Genomic DNA, 18,558 nt, shown 5'->3' with positions numbered 1-18,558 from the left:
CTTTTGAGAGAGCGAAACGTCACAGATTACCCGGCATGCCTGAGAAGTACCCGTATGTGCGCTCATAGCGCATGCGCAACTTTAACCAAAATGCAAAGAATTATTGCACTGTATATATATATGTATATTAATATATATACATATATATATATATATATATATATATATATATATACACCGTGCAATAAGCTTCTTAGTGCAATAAGTAGCTACAGGGACGTTAATCTAACGTCGGTAATATTAACTTTATTTAATACAACATTTGCGGTACAAGATTTAATCATACAGCCCATGTAGTATAATATTTTACAAATGAGGAATTACAGCAAACATGTGCAATATATCCATTATTACAGCTCCGTGGGATGGCAGTGAGACGATATGGGTCCGTTGTTATTGTGCATCCATGGGTAAAGATAAACGCATGTAGTGCTGAGTACCTGATGAACACGTAATATGAACGTGCCGTGCGGCGCAGTCCCGTATGGAAAGCCAAAAGTGCCATAATACGGGGGTGAAAAAACGCGCGAACATACGGGGAGGTCCGTTTTTTCGCGCGAAAAAACGGACCCCCCCGTATGTTCGCGCGTTTTTTCGCGCGAAAAAACGGACCTCCCCGTATGTTCGCGCGTTTTTTCACCCCCGTATTATGGCACTTTTGGCTTTCCATAGTCCCGTGGGTTAGATGCGCGTTCATAATGCAGAGGGATATAACTCTCAGAATAACGTTATTAGCACATTTTTACAACTTGAGGAACGAATGTTTTTTATTAGGGCTATATAAGTGTTCATACTGGGTGGTTTATTTAGTTTACAAAAAATCATCTAACGATTTACAGACCATTCTTTCCCCATGTAAGTCAATGGGAAAAAGTGTTTCCGGGCCCAGTAACCTAAAGGAAGTGTAGTACCGCCGTTTGGCCACGACGAATATTCTACTCAGAGTCCGGCGCACTTCCTGGGGGCTTGCTCGGCCCCCACCGCGGAGAATAAACAGAAGGGTAACCATGACAACCATGCTTCTTCGCTAATTTTATGCCACTGGTCCGTGGTCAGGCCTGGGAACCGAAGGGAGACACTGGACTCAAGTGTCTGGCTCACATTGAAGGGAAGGGGCATTTCCCCTTTGCTCCCGCTCCAGTTGGTGATTCTGACCATGTTCTCATAGGTTTCAAATGGCAACATGGCCATGAACATATCCCGCTATTAGAATGCAATTTTTTAAAACATAGGGTGCTACATAACACACTTTCAGGAAAAGTCACGGACTGGGAGACTTTAGTATTTTATTGAAAAAAGTTACATTGCACACACACATCACACAAATTGACCCGATTGGCGGTGCTAGTGTTAAATAAACTCACTAATTAATGAAACCAGTTCAATACGCATTATTCTTATCATTCTTTATGAGCGCAGAAAGTCTTCAAATCGGACGGCAGCCAGTTACAGGTGTGTGTGTGTGTGTGTGTGTGTGTGTGTGTGTGTGTGTGCGTGTGTGCCTTATGTGCCCATCCCCCCATGTGAATCACACGTAGCTCTGATCACCTATGATAAATGGGCCACACCTAATCGCTGGCTATTCAGCCACAGAGCTCCCTCTATGCAAATCAAACTGTAGACGGTGTGAAAGCAGTGAGGCCTGTGAAGACACCATTGCAGTAGTCGAGTCTACTGAAGATACAAGTTTAAAATCAGACCTGTTTTTTAAATGAAATCTGACGGCAGGCAGTTAGCTGTGATCACCTATAAGGCTTGAAGTTACTTCAGATGCTGAAATATTTTTTTTTTTCAAGTATAAACATACAGTATACAACAGATATACATGCATACAAATTATAACATCACATTTATGTTATTAATTTTACAAATAGGACAGAGGGTGCAGCACAAACAGTACGAAACAAATAGAGAGCTTTCTGAACATCAGCAGGAGAGGACTCTTTCAAGACACTAGTAAATACTGAAATGAACATTAAATGTCCTCTTAAAATGCAAGTTTCTTCGTGACACTTCCAACATAAATGGAATTCTCACAAACCTAAAACATTTTATTTTTTTAAAAACATGTCACTGTAGAGACACAAAATACTTGAACATACAAATGAACAACACCAAATTGAGCTCACTTTCTACACTCTTTGATGATCTACCTCCTACCTAGTTTGTTTTTTAGTCCATGTATTTTGGCAGAGGCTTGGTCTGGCTGTATCTTCATAACAACCCTCTGGATAAACTCAAATGAATATTTCATTTCCAGAGTATACTGAAGATTGAAGCAATATATTAGTCCAAGAAGCATCGCAAAGCCACATCTTTCAGGTTGTGGAGCACAATTGTCTCCTCGACCACAACTGCCACATTGAAGATCTGCTGAGGAAAGGCATCCCATTCACCTTCGTAGCCTATGAGTAGACCAACTTGCATCACCTTCATGGCTTCCTCGAGAGTGTCTCCATGAGCCTTGCCTTAAAAAAGGAGAAATAAAAGTGAGCTCAGTGTACTACAAGTACTTTTTCTCTACAAAGCTAATTAAGAGGCTTCTGCTATAAACATAGAAGCTAAAATCTACAGTTCACAGTGTAAAAGTGCAATGTGATGGAACATCATTTCAACTGCCTCTCTTTTCACAGTTTGAGCTTTATATTTATTTATATTATTTAATAGTTACGTTTTCTTGCGTTTTTTGTTTATATTAAATGTATCATTCTTTATTGCAATTATTTTAGTTAAATTAAGGTAATTGTAAACATTACTTTTGAAGGAAACTTTGGGCACAGGTTGATTTGGGTTGATTTATGTTAAAATGTACAATTACATAAAGTAATTCAAGACAGTTATGATCTTACATCACACATCCTGATGACATTTTCCTGATTTTCGCCAGACATGTAGTGTGATAGTCCCAAGAGAGCAGCAGTCCTCCTCCTCTCATTTGTGTCCTGCAAGACAACAAATGCAGTGGGATATAAACATTTGTAGCAAACAAATGGTGGCTAAATTATGGTCATCAGCATCTCTACTTACATCTTCCTCAAGGCAGTCCAAAAGGCCTTTTAGTGCCGGCTTCTTTCCAGTCCTGGATGCACCATTGTAGACCTCCAGCAATGCCAGGCCATCAAGTCCATCCAGAAACGATGAAAGCAGGTCCGTAGTGACAATTCTCTGGAACTCTGCCTGAATCTGAGGAGACACAGACATATAGAAAATATTCTACCAACAGTCTGCAACTGTGCATGTTGCCTTCTCATTGTAACTGGAAAACCTGCACAACTTACAAGTCCACTTCATCCAGTTGCAGCAAAACGGAAATCTTTGAAAATCTGTCTGTAATAGAGAACAGACATTTAGGTACATTATGAAGCAGGCCTTAATAAAGTAATAAGAACTGAGAACATGACAAAGAAAGATGCACACAATTACAACAGTCACGTTGCCCATAAACTACAAGCCTTGGCTTTCACAATTACAATATTATCCCTGAATTCATATGATAAAGACTTAAACAGTACTTCATTTAAATAAATAAACAACTTGAAATGTTCATCTTTGATTGATGAGGCATATTCAATCTAATAAATTCATGGGATGCATGTAATAATAACAGGGAAAGGTTAGTTTGCATCCACATAGAGCATTTTTGTGTCTACGTGCATGCCAAATATATCAATGAAATAACTATTGTTTGTTTTAACCAAACTTAAAAGAAATTGTACAATGGTTGTAATTGTTGATTATTTGCTTGCAGTTATTTTCCATAGACTATTCAGTGGATTATTATTGTTTTTTTAGTAATAACTTGACTAGCTCTGAAAGCAGAAGTTTAGGAAAAATTATTGTTCATGTATAAATATTATTTATTTTATTATAATATAAATATCTAACAATTACAACCATTGCACATCTTATTTATTATTGTGGGTGAACAGTAACCTTTCCCTGTGTTATAATTACATACATCCCATACATTTATTAGATTAAATAACAATAATCTCATCAATCAAAGATCAATTTTTTTAAGGGCCTTGAGCACCGACTGTTCCCGCTGCTAGAAACGGCTGATATTAAGACACTTCAGTGCGCAAGTCACCGAACGAAATGCATTGTGGGACATGTAGTTTATGGGCACCATAGTTCAAAAAAATAAACTAAATATATTCCTTTCTTTTCTATAAAATATTTTCTAAAAAGCAGAAATACAAATTTGTCTCCATTTCAAGAGTGGAACATAGCATTTGTACACAATATAAATGCTATTTCTGAACACAGTTAGCATTTTACTCGTTCAATGGCGCGAGGCACCCCCTCGGTATCTGGGCAGGTTTAGCGTGAGCTGAACCAGAAAAACGTTGCAAAGAATCACTTTAACACTTGCTCGGCCTTAACAAAAAACAATCTTCAAGTCCCCTTTACTTATCCACAAATGACATCCATTTCAAAGCCATGGCGGGGGCTAACAAGCTACAATTCTTAGCCGAACAGAGAGCCGGGACACGGCTAATTACTGGCAGGAACACACACAACCTCACCGAAACAAGTTAATTTAGCTTAAATATTTAGCCGAACAGAGCCGGTGTTACAGTATAAGTTGAGTCATGACAACTGGCGACATTCTATTATTTTCGTCATAGGAATCCGGGGCGTGTACATTGAGGACCCATTGTTGACTTACCAGGAAAGAAACATCGTTTGTCGTTTACGTTCATCTTTTGCTATATCTGCCTTCCTAAGATCACTTTGCTGCACATTCAGTACTCGTATGTGAGGTTGTGGGTGAGAGTCCGATATCGTGACGCTTACAGGGAGGTATCGAACATTACAAAGTAGGTGACTGTGTGGATGCCTGTTCAAAACATTGCAAACTTCAATAAATCATTTAAATTATATATTTGTGTCCGACTTTCATTTGTTCATCGTTCTTAATGTGATGTATAGTAGCTTTGATAGCTGTCCATACCTTCAGACAGCCTAAAAGTAAAACACAAGTTGTTTATTCACAGCCCGAACGCTCATCGAGATGACTGGATCAGTCATGACAACTTGTGATCAGCTCCGATTAAATTGTGATATCAATTCTGTAGCTAACCTCCAGGGATCACGTTTATTTTATGAAATACCTGTATCCCTCTCATCACAACAAGACTCTACACTGTGCAGGAAAAACAATTACACACGGAAGGCAGACAGAATTGCTTAGACACGGGTGTCACATGAAATTTAAATGTTCTGGAAAGTTCCATATACAGCTTTAGCCTTTTTTATCTCATGAAGTCCCAAAGTGACACACACTGAACAGTCTGGGGTCATGGTCCTTGTCATTTGCTTTTGTCTTCCCATAACAACATGTCCAAGATGTCCACGTGTCAGGCTAAAACATGTGACAGAACTAGCTAGATTTGGAAAGGTTTTTTGTTGCTAAAGTTAATATTCAAGCCATTTAAGAATAAAAATGCTTACATGACATGTCATTTGTTAAACATTAAGCTGTCTTCAGCTCTTTTCTGCTGTAACAAATGTAAATGTCCCCTCTGTGGGACGAATAAAGGTATTCTGATTCTGATTACATTTAACCTGTTGTGGAAACATTTCTTGATGAAATTGATATGAAACAAATGCCATAAATATTGCTGTGACACATGGTGTTACATCGGGACTTTAACCCTAAACATTCACAGTAAACCCGGAGTGACATATATGCACAATTAGAAATATGAGTATGGTCTGGTCAGTTAATTTAGCTGATTCAATTATATTTAGTTAACATACTTTATTCTTCAATTCATAGTATGTTCAAACAAATGCAAACCAAAACATCATCCTTGTTAATTAAGTTATAAATAAGAGTTACTTTACCATTAAAGCCCAGATATTTGACACTAGGGAGGTTACTTGTCAGAAATGTGTCTATTTAGTCTAAATGACGTTCCCCTTAATTTCCCCAAAAGTAGAAATGGGTCCGGGTTCTTATGGGTTAAACGTATAGGCTTAAAGGCATAATAGAACTACCGTATTAGATGTATTCAACTTGTGCCCCGCTGGACTTACTTTTCTGTGGTTTACCGTTACTGTGACATATCAGTATAGCCACGGAAGATAGTTTGTGTGTTTAATTCCCATGCATCAAGGTTATTTTCATGTATGTAATTGTTTTTCCTGCACAGTGTAGAGTCTTGTTGTGATGAGAGGGATACAGGTATTTCATAAAATAAACGTGCTCCCTGGAGGTTAGCTACAGAATTGATATCACAATTTAATCGGAGCTGATCACAAGTTGTCATGACTGATCCAGTCATCTCGATGAGCGTTCGGGCTGTGAATAAACAACTTGTGTTTTACTTTTAGGCTGTCTGAAGGTATGGACAGCTATCAAAGCTACTATACATCACATTAAGAACGATGAACAAATGAAAGTCGGACACAAATATATAATTTAAATGATTTATTGAAGTTTGCAATGTTTTGAACAGGCATCCACACAGTCACCTACTTTGTAATGTTCGATACCTCCCTGTAAGCGTCACGATATCGGACTCTCACCCACAACCTCACATACGAGTACTGAATGTGCAGCAAAGTGATCTTAGGAAGGCAGATATAGCAAAAGATGAACGTAAACGACAAACGAGGTTTCTTTCCTGGTAAGTCAACGATGGGTCCTCAATGTACACGCCCCGGATTCCTATGACGAAAATAATAGAATGTCGCCAGTTGTCATGACTCAACTTATACTGTAACACCGGGACACGGCTAATTACTGGAACGAACAAACAAAACCTCTCTAAATTAAGCTACAAATATAGGCAGTTACCATTTAAACCTTTTAAAAATTCATAAGCGTCATACATAAGTGTAAGAATACTTGAAACTTATTTATTTAATAAAAGTTTAGATAATCATAATCCTGTAAAGTTAGCTTGGTTTTTTCATTTCATAATTTTTCAACATTTTCATAACACTGCCCTGAAATAAAATCTCTTTTATAAACATTCAAACACCAGTTAGGTGTGGATTGTACTCCATTTAGCTACTTTTCGTTTTGCCTGAAACCATTAAATATGCAACCACTCACCTGACTTTGCCTGTCCGTCAGTGGTTCATCAGCCGAAATCACTGTCATATCGCTTCACAAAAACGTATTTATCCACCGCTTAGCTTTTCGTAGTCATCAATCTGTCCGGTGGAAGTTCTTCTTTTGATAATGGCGAATCAAACTCTGTGGTTCACTTGCTGTATATCGTAAAAAAATAAAAAAACTCATGTCCCTGTTAAATGCATTCAATTAATGAAAACAACTATGAGACCGGGACTATTTTCACCGGGCAGGAATATGTCAACACTACTGCCATGTTAAGAGGCCATGGAAAGTTTCACAACATTATTACACATCACAACTCACTGTTCAGTCAAATTGACTTCATAGCATGTAGAGGTCATTGAACTGGCTTACAGAGCTGAGTTGAAATAATAACAACTTATGAAATTAAGTAGAAATTACATAAATTGATATGTTAAGTGAAAGTAACTTAAAGACAAAAGTTTCAATAACTTAATGATCAAATCTTTTTTTACAGCGGCTCCATAATATAACTGGCAAAAATGTAAGAATTTCATGCATCGGCCTACAGTGGGAAAATTGTTTAATCTCTTGGAATAGAGTATAAATATCAAATATCACTACTTTTCTTCTACATGAAATGCTGACATTACAAAATGCATGGTTTAATGTAATGTAAACATTTACATTATTATAATAATTATTTAATATATAAAGACTATATTTTCAAATGCTTTTCAAAGCAGTTTCTGTCAACTACGAAAGGCAACATCATTTCTGTATTTGTGAATGAAGCGCCATCTCCTGGTTAATACCTGAAATTGAAAATCTGGCAACGCCCTCTTGGAAAATAGTGGGAGGGCTTAACATTCCTCTATATACTGGTTAGACTCTAACCAGTAGGGGTGCAGCGGTAAAATCATAGCATAATAACAAAAAAATGACGACAACTTCAGATTGTTTTCTTTGTTTAAGTTTAGTGAACTTTAGTGCAATAACAGTACAAGCACATTTAGACTTGGCGTATCAACAAAAAGCCATACAACAACATTAAGTCATATACTGGGAATGAACAAAATACAAAAACTCTTCTCAAATAACTAATTTGTCATTTTAACATATTAATCCTGTACTAACTCACCAAATGATTGAGACAAATTGAGGTAGAAACTTTTCAAGAGGGTTGAGTTACTTACTTCCTGCCTTGTAGGCTACATTACTTATTGATAAATAAAAGCTGTGCAATGCATGAACAATTTCAACAAACCTAACTTATGAACTGAAGTTACTGTCATTATTACAGTAAATCACACACTGTTCACTTTCTTTCAATCTGCACAGAAGACAATCATTTTTTAGATAACTATATCAGGGTGCAGTGTCTTATGCAGCATTTTAAGTTGGGTTACCCACTGTTGTTTTTGCTCCTGAAACCTGGCATCTTTTAGCTTTCACAAGTGCATCAATATCAGGGGTCAAAGCCTGAGTGGCAGCCAATTTCAGGATGTCATTTAAGTGCTTGTGCGTGAGCCTTGAGCGCAGCTTTGTTTTATTGATGCTCATTACAGAGAAAACTTGCTCACAAATATACGTGGTTCCAAACATGCACAACACTTTTGCAGCAAGGGCTGTCAAGTTGGGGTAACCTGGCAAAAGATACTGATAAAATGTGTCTAAGCCAGCTGCAGCAAATTTCCCCTTCAAATCTGAGTCACACTGCAAGTCTATTATTTCAAGTTGAATGTTGACGGGCAGATCAGAGGCATTCGCGGTGAATGGCGAGCAGAAAACTTTGAAGTCTTTCTCCAGTTCACCAAAAATCTGAAAGCGTTGCTCAAACTCCCGCAATAGTCCTATTAGTTTATCTTTGAACCGCTTCATGTCTGCGACATGTTGGGTATCGCACACATTTTTCAGACAAGGAAAGTGCGCTGCATCACCTCCCGCGAGCTGCGTCTCCCACAATGACAGCTTCAACTTGAACGCACATACGCTGTCATAATACTGCGTTACAACTTTGTTGCGCCCCTGCAGCATTGTGTTCAAGTTATTCAAGTGCTCTGTAACATCCACCATGAACGCAAGATCCTGCATCCATTCTTTGGACTTAAATTCTAACACTGGTCTGCCTTTTTGTTTCATGAATTGTTCAATTTCCTCTCGTAAATCAAAGAAACGCCTCAGCACAATGCCTCGGCTTAACCATCTTACCTCGGTGTGGTAAGGCAGGCCGTAGTTGTGGTCTTTATCTCTGAGAAGGTTGTCAAACTGACGGTGATTCAAGCCTCTTGATCGGATGAAATTAACAGTTTGGACGACCACCTTCATGACGTTATCCATCTTTAATGACTTGCAACACAATGCCTCCTGGTGCAAAATACAGTGAAAAGTCCAAAAATCACGTCCTCCATTTGCAGTCTGCACTTTTTCCCTGAATTTCGTCACAACACCTGCTTTTTTCCCGATCATTGAAGGCGCACCGTCTGTAGCCACGCTGACAGCGCGTGACCAGTCCACTCCGACTCTGTCCAGGGCACCCTCGAGTGTGTTGAAAATATCAGCCGCTGTCGTGGTATCCGTCATCGGCACCAACTCCACAAACTCCTCGGTTACGGTCAAAGTATCATCAACTCCGCGGATGAATATGGCCAGTTGCGCAACATCTGTAATCTCCGTGCTTTCATCAATTGCAACTGAAAACGCAATAAACGACTTAACTTTGCGCTTCAATTGGCTGTCCAAATCCTCCGAAAGATCAGAAATCCTGTGTGCAACTGTGTTTCTTGTCAGGCTGATATTTTCAAAAGCTTGACGCTTTTCAGGGCACACAATCTCTGCAGCTGTCAGCATGCATGTCTTCACAAATTCACCCTCGCTAAATGGTTTTGAAGCCACTGCAATTTCATTAGCAATAAGGTAGCTGGCTTTCACTGCAGCATCGCCGATTTCTCGGCTATGAGTAAACACAGACTGCTGTTTTTTCAGACCCGCCAGCAATTCCTTCACCTTTTCGCTTCTCTGTTTTCCTTTCAAGTTATCATATTTGTCGGCATGTTGAGTCTCATAGTGGCGACGAAGGTTATATTCTTTCAGCACTGAAACGTGCTGCGAACAAACCAAACACACGGGTTTCCCATTCACTTCCGTGAATAAATAGGAGGATGACCATTTTTCTTGGAAAACTCTGCACTCTGTGTCCACTTTTCTCTTTTTTGATAGCGACATTTTGGGGAGTGAGGAAGCCAAGCACGATAGACTGTAAACACAGGATTACTTCCTCAGCCCCGTTATACATAGTTTGCTCGCTTCACATAATTGCTATTGCGACACCCAGTGGACACATTTAGAACAGCAGTTTCTTTCATTGAAAAATTGCAGCTCTTTTTATTTTTTATACTTTCCAAAATCATCTCGCGGGCCGGATTAAACTTGTTCACGGGCCTGATCCGGCCCGCGGGCCGTACGTTTGACACCCCTGGGTTAGAGGAATGTTAAGGTCGTATGCAGGAAGCTGTAAACTGGAGTCTGAAATGAAGTGCTACATCTGTATCAGACACACTCCCCTTGCTATAATGAAGACAACAGTTTTTAAAATGTAAAAAACACTTTTTTTATTTTTTTTAAATTTCCTATTTAAATTTTTATTTTTTCACACACCAAATCAATAGTTATACTGATTGTAACATCCCCCAGGACCGTCTCCAGCTTAGAATTTCCCAGATTACTGGAAATATCATGATGGAGTTTTTTCACTTCAGTCAAAAATATTCATGTGTATGCTGTTTTTGACACAAAGATGCATTACATCTACAAACAGAGCATACAATGAGAGCACATGATACACTTTTGATGTTTGTTTCATTTCTTCGGTAATGTTACAGAATGTTTTGGAAAATGAAGATTCCAGGACCACTTTAAATGTTTAGTTTACAATCGTTTCCCAATGACCAGGAATAGTACTGCCAGAACGAACAATATCCAGAATGTCTTCTAGTTTACAAACTTAAGCCATTCTGTTTACACGGGGATCACTATTCACTCTGTTTTCAATCGTCCTCATCACCACACTTATTAAAAAAAAAAAAAAAACTTGGATCCTCCAATCATCCGTGAACATTTCTTTATCAATAAGAGTCTGGTCGATCTCAGTAATGAAGTCGGTGAGCCAGAGTCTTTTCATTAACGCGTTGTAATTGTTTCTGAAGAAGAAATCGGGCATGTCATTCAGACAATCGTGTTGCCTCTGGCCGGGGTGACTGACTCGGCATCCTTTGCATATTTCTTCTCTGTACCGATGTATCACCCTCTCCACAATATCAACCAACACTGATTTCACTGTGCCCATAAACAGAGACGTCTTGGCCCAAGGAGCAAAATAAGCAGCAGTAGTACTGCAAGATTTGGGTGTCCAAAATGGTGCTGATGATGGTAGTCCAGGAGTTTGTTCCTGGCTGCAACTCACGGGGGGAGACTTGGTTTTTCTCAGATCCATGGCTAGTTTTCAAACTGTCGTCTTAGTTGGGGTCCTTAGTTTTAGATGATTTGCTGAGTGGAGGGAGGGACTTATTGCGTTGAATGGGGGGAGTCATCTGTAGAATTGAGAGATTTAAAAAAAGTTCTTTAAGCTTTGTAGCTTTTTCATCTATCATTTCCAACCAGGCAGCAAGATTTTAGAATAAGTAATAGTTTGTCATGATTTTACAGAATAAGTCAAAAGTATAGTTTGTCAGAAAAAATATATATATATGGAAAAGTCATTGTGTACAATAGTATGTTGAAAATCAAAAAAAGAAACTCAATTCACTACAAATTAATAAATATTTTACCCAGTTCTAAAGTTTTTGAACCCATTAAAGAAAACCCCATTCCTTACAAAGTACTTCATATTATACCCTTTTTTGAGTGTTGCGTACATCAATGTGTATCTAAAAGTATCTTGGTAGCAGAAAATAACTAAAATATGTAAGGTTATCAGAAAAAAAAACCATTGTTTAACTGAACAAGTGTTTTAAAAAAACGGCCATTAAAAAGAAAACGAATTCCTTACAAAGTACTTCATATTCTACCAGTTGTTAAGTGTTGCATACATCAAAGTGTGTCTAAAAGTATCTTAGTAACACAAGAAAAGAGAAAAAAGCATTGGTGTCAACAAAAACTGGAATGTTCCATTGAAATAGCGTTAAAATCAAAAGTACCTTTAAAGAAAATGTATTCATGTTTAAGGTTTTGCATACATAAAAAGTGTATCTTACAGTTCCTTTGTGAGAGAATTACACATAAAATCTGCCCGAGTGTCAGTAAAAACAAAAAAGTGCTAAAATCACAAACATACCTTTTATCGTAACAGTCTTTAAGAAATAATATAATCAGACAATGTACTTCCTTTTCTAGTTTTAAGGTTTTGCATACCTCAAAGTGTGTCTTAAACTTTCTTGGCAAGAGAAAAAAGCCAAAATCTGCCTAGGCCATTAAAAAGAAATCGAATTCCTTACAAAATACTTCATATTCTACCAGTTGTTAACTGTTGCATACATCAAAGTGTATCTAAAAGTATCTTAGTAACACAAGAAAAGAGAAAAAAAAAAAAGCCAAAGATCTGCCTAATGTCAGCAAATAACAACCGGTGGTTTACTCCGTTACCTTAAAGAATTGATTTAAAAATACTGCTGCTGGTTTATAAAGCTTTGAATGGTTTAGGCCCAAAATAAATGTCTAACCTACTGCTACAGTCTGAACCATCCAGATCTCTCAGCTCTTCAGGGACTGGTCTGCTTTCTGTCCCCAGTCAGAACTAAACATGGAAAAGCAGCGTTCTGTTATTATGCTACAAATATCTGGAAACCTGCAGGTCCGCTCCAACTCTTACTACTTTTAAATCCAGGCTGAAGACTTTTCTTTTTGCCGCTGCTATTAATTGAACTATTTATATCTTACACTGTAACTTTTATTCATGTATTTTGTCTTTTAATGCTTATTTTATTATCTTTGCTTTTTAATGAGTTTTTAAATGCCATTTTCTTAATGTCTTTCATGTTTGTAAAGCACTTTGAATTGCCTTGCGTTGAAAGGTGCTATATAAATAAACATTTTACAATAAACAGTCTTTAAGAAAAAATCTAATCAGACAATGTACTTCATTTTCTAGTTTTAAGGTTTTGCATACCTCAAAGTGTGTCGAAAAGTATCTTGGCAAGAGAAAAAAGCCTAAATCTGCCTAGGCCTTTAAAAATAAAACGAGTTCCTTAGTTGTGTTGTGGGTTTAGCATCAGACCTGTTGAAGGGGGGCGTTACAGGGGGACGAGTCTGTCTGGCTCTCTGAGGGATGGTGTGTGAGAGGATCACTGAAGATCAAACTTAGATCAGCAATTGTCGCAGAAGGTAGGCTGAGTGTAAACTCGAGAGAGGGGAGGTTTTGGTACACTGATGGCTGGCTTACGCTGCAAACTTCATCACCTTTTAACAGGAGAGTAAGTATATAAAACTTTATTTTGGATATTTTACACATCAGCAAAAAAAAAACATATTAGATTTTAAAAAATAAGCTAGATACAAACACATAAAGTTTTAAATACATATATACTCACTTTCCACAGGGAATTAATCATATGGGGTTCCACTAAAAGAGTTAATCCTCTCTAATATTCCAATTTGTATTTGGTTCAGACTTTCCTGAACTGAGACACACACAAAAAAGATTTGATGAAAAATCTACACCACATTATTTGTACATAGAGGGGTACTTTCCCAAAGCTTCTAAACCATTACGAGCCATAGTGCTGTTACAAAATAAATACAACAGATGCACAGAGGTTGTTTAACACACACCAAGCAACATTAAATAATTACATGATATTATAAAATAAAAATAAAAAGTACTTACCAGAGTTTTTCAAGATCAGATCCAGGTCAAGAAATCGCAGAGAGGAAGTATGGTGCTGGCTCATTAGCCCTCTCACTCTTCTTAGAATGATCCTGTGCATTTTTACAGTTGAACACCTATCCCCTTATAAACCAAAATAACAATAGCCCTTAATTAACACAAATCATTTTAAAAACCTTAAATCTAATTTAGAGAGGACAACTAAAGTGTAAGGTGACTGTTTTAAACTAATTCCACCACTCTGTCTACTGGCATTACAACAACAACAAAACAGAGAGAGATGGCAGGAATGGGGGAGACAGTCTCACTGTGTTTTAGAGAGAACAATACAAGTGTAAGGTAACTGTTTTTAAATTCCATCCCTCTCTGTCTACTGATAAGCTGGCAGGTAGGGGGGAGGAGGACAGGATCACACAGTCACACACACACACACACACACACACACACACACACACACACACACACACACACACACACACACACACACACACACACACACACACACACACACACACACACACACACACACACACACACACACACACACACACACACACACACACACACACACACACACACACACACACACACACACACACACACACACACACACACACACACACACACACACACACACCAAAAGGCCTGACAGCCATAGGAAGAGGTAAGGGTGACAGTAAGGGAGTGTGTGCAGACTAACTTAATCAACACTTTTGACTTGGAAGGCAAAAGTTGCTTTCTTTGTTCTGATCGGCCCGAATCTGCATACTCTGTCTGAATACATTGAGAGTTACTTTTGACTCTAACAGTGTTCCACTGGAGTCAGAGCTTTCTGAACTTATTTCTTAGAAGCACGGGGCATTTTTGTGTTGTATTGTGTACAGTCGAAAATGCACAGATAAACAGTCAGGCATGGGCGGTAAAATGTGTCTCCTCAGGCTCTCTAATACATAGTTACCTCGCAACCCCCCTGTCTGCTTTTCTGTACTTTTACAGCCTCAGGCCGACTGCAGGACCCTGGGTGCTTAAGAGCCTAACAGGCACCTGTAGCTCCATGGGGGACAGCAGTGAAGGTCCCCCCCCCCCCCCCCCCCCCACACACACGCACGCACGCACACACACACACGCACGCACGCACGCACCGCACGCACCGCACGCACGCACGCGCGCACACACACACACACACACACACACACACACACACACACACACACACACACACACACACACACACACACACACACACACACACACACACACACACACACACACACACACACACACACACACACACACACACACACACACACACACACTTGGGGGCGGGTCCACCTGTCACTTTTTATGCATACTAATGTGATGGAAACAGCATTTTTTTTTTACGCCATAAGGCGCTACAGTGGGGGCTTTTTCACACCTGTGAATACACATCACCCCTTCCTATCAACGGATCTCACACCTACTCGGGATATCACACCTACTTGGGATATCACACATCGACCAAATTGGAGGCGGGACTTAGCTAATTTGCATAATTGGGGGAGGTGTGACCTGTCACTTTTTTATGCATACTAATGAGACGAATGTGGCATGAATATAACTACTCACATAGTCTAAATAGTGGTTAGCTAAATAAATAGAGAGATACATCATGTCTCGTCTTCTCTATATTTGTTCTTGAGCATGTCTAATGCACACTACTCTCCTGTCATTACTTTGTCCCTCTTCACATTTGATCACTTCTCCACCGACCATAGTTACTTGTAGTATTGCTACAGCTCTGTATAGTTGCAACACAAATACATATAAACAAACTGCTAAGAATGTCTCTCTCTTCAAATGTTTCCGCTGTACTCACTATGCCCTGTGTTGTTTGCCTGCACTTGATTTGTCATCTCTTTTAACAAAGAGATGTCTATGTCTGACCAGACAGACATAGAGAGAACGAACGAGAGTGATGCAAATGAAATCGAATTCTTCCCTCACTTTATCTTCTCTTCACGTGAAGCTCTCCTCTCCTCAGCTGGTGTAGTGGTTAGGCACGCTAATGCTAGCTCTATGTATCAAAACAAAACTTACCTTCTTTTATCTTTCTCCGCTTAAATCAACTTTCTTTCCTCCCGATTTCCATCACTCTTGTTCGTTCTCTCAATTTCGTATGTTTTTTGTAGGTGTTTTGGGATTTGTATATGCTTTTGACTTTGCATATCGTTTTGATATTTGCAGCGTTTTTCTGTTGCGTTTGTTTTCGGGGTTTGTGTGTTGTATTTAATTTGCATAATTTCTGTAAATGGAGCTTTTTTCTGTTGTATTTGTTTTCAGGGTTTGTTTGTTTTTCATTTCATTATTTGCAGATGTTTCCTGCTTATGTATGCGTTTTGGGCCGTTGTTCAGCGTTTGCACCTGCCGGCCACCGTACTTACCCGGGCCCTTTCTCATTTCTCTAACTCCCCTCCTCGACTCCCCTCCTCAAGACTTAGTCCCGCCCACAGGAGATGCGAGCGGAGGAGCCGAGGAGGGGAACCGAGGAGAGAGGAGGGGAAGCAGCAGGCGGTTAGAGAAATGAGAACTCCTCTCCTCTGAGCGGTCATTTTAAAGAGACGTCCATTAATGATGACAGGAGGCACAGCAGCCCTCTTTCTGATGGACAGATGTGTTCATGACGACTTATATATTTACTTTGATTCATTCACAGTGCGGTATAATGCGACAATAGCAGGCTACAGATGCGGACACACACACACACACATATATATATATATGTATATATATGTATATATTTATATAAATATATACAATTTAAGAATCAAACAGAGCACTCTCATAATAACGTAACACTATCAGAGACTGGATATATCCCCCCCCCCCTACATTCTACATTATATACAATGAGGGAAATAAATTACGAGCCAAAAGTTTTATTTACAAGTATTAAAAGTAAGCAGAGGACACCAAACCAACTGAGACCTGTATGTCCGCTGCATCTACGCACACACTGTACCACACACACCTGCACCACACACACACACACACACACACACACACACACACACACACACACACACACACACACACACACACACACACACACACACACACACACACACACACACACACACACACACACACAGCTCCTAAAACAGGCTACAGCCGTCGTGTATTTTATTATGTGAAGCACTAAATGGTCTTAGAAACATATCGACTCTTTGTTTGTAGATATCTACTAAACTAAAGCAAATAAAGAGAGTAGGCCTGTTATATATTTGACACACTGCTCTGCTTTCTGCACGGACCTCACAGCTGTTCTCAATGTAAACATCGCGTCGCGATGAAAGCAGTTAATAAAATAATATCAAGGGGATGCATGCAGAACTGTCATTGGCTGAGATAAGTCCGGCCGTGTCACGACTCTTTAGAGGTTTTGCCTCCTCGCCTCCTCGACTCCTCGGTCCTCCGGTTGTGACCCGGAAATGGATTTCAGCGCGCCATGTTGAAGGACATCTCATTTCTCTAAATGCACATCGAGGACCGAGCATCGAGCATCGAGGAGGCTCTCTGGAGGAGCTCTAACCGAGGAGACACTGATGGGTCCTCCACGGCTCCTCCACGGATGCATTTCCGGGAGCGGTGGAAGCGTTACGCACGACCGGACTTATCTCAGCCAATGACAGCTCTGCATGCATCCCCTGGATATTATTTTAGTAACAGTGAGAACAGCTGTGAGGTCCTTGCAGAAAGCAGAGCAGTGTGTAAAATATATATCACTCAGTATAACAGGCACATTACTCTCTGTATTTGTATGCTGTAGTTTAGTAGATATCTACAAACAAAGAGTCGATATTTTTCTAAGACCATTTAGTGCTTCACATAATAAAATACACAACGGCTGTAGCCTGATTATGCTTTAGGAGCTGTAGATGTGTGTGGTACAGTCTGTAGGTGTGTGTGTGGTACAGTGTGTAGGTTTGTGTGTTGTACAATGCGTAGATGCGGCGGACAGATGGATCTCCGTTGGTTTGGTGTCCTATGCTTACTTTTAATACTTGTAAATAAAACTTTTGGCCCGTCATTTCAATTCCCCATTTCAGCGACCAGAGAGAGGGGGGGGGGGGGGGGGATATATATATATATATCCAGTCTCTGATTGTGTTAGGTTATTATGAGAGTGCTCTCATACTTGTTTGATTCTGAAATTGTATATATGTATATAAATATATGTGTGTATGTCCGCATCTGTAGCCTGTTATTGTCTCATTATATCGCACTGTCAATTAATTAAAAGTAAATATATAAGTCGTCATGAACACATCTGTCCATCAGACAGAGGGCTGCTGTGCCTCCTGTCATCATTGATGGACGTCTCTTTAAAATGACCGCTCAGAGGAGAGGAGTTCTCATTTGTCTAACCACCTGCTGCTTCCCCTCCTCTCTCCTCGGTTCTCCTCCTCAGTCCTCCGCTTGCATCTCCTGTGGGCGGGACTACGTATCGAGGATAGGAGTCGAGGAGGGGAAATTAGAGTATTGAGAAACCTCTTTTGAAACATCTTTGTTCCCGGAAATGCATCCACGAAGGAGCCGTGGAGGACCCATCAGTGTATCCTTGGTTATAGCTCCTCCAGAGACC

General features: G+C 39.5%; 1 long non-coding RNA gene across 3 annotated transcripts; it reads right to left on the bottom strand.

Moving 5' to 3' along the window:
* Positions 1-1,276: 1,276 nt before the first annotated feature.
* On the bottom strand, positions 1,277-7,151 carry LOC307038306. 3 transcript variants are annotated; one of them, XR_013807952.1, is made up of 5 exons: positions 7,070-7,151; positions 3,279-3,327; positions 3,028-3,183; positions 2,850-2,942; positions 1,277-2,463 (listed from the first exon to the last, which is right to left on the bottom strand). It is a non-coding gene; the product is annotated as an uncharacterized lncRNA (long non-coding RNA). The 3 variants fall into 3 exon arrangements; XR_013807953.1 differs by lacking the exon at positions 7,070-7,151 and adding an exon at positions 4,673-4,777; XR_013807954.1 differs by lacking the exon at positions 7,070-7,151 and having other exon boundaries at positions 3,279-4,609.
* Between the last annotated feature and the right edge of the window lie 11,407 nt (positions 7,152-18,558).

This window comes from Notothenia rossii, assembly GCF_949606895.1.
Source record: "Notothenia rossii genome assembly, chromosome: 4".
Lineage (NCBI taxonomy): Eukaryota > Metazoa > Chordata > Actinopteri > Perciformes > Nototheniidae > Notothenia > Notothenia rossii.
This window is presented reverse-complemented; position numbering and strand designations above follow the sequence as displayed.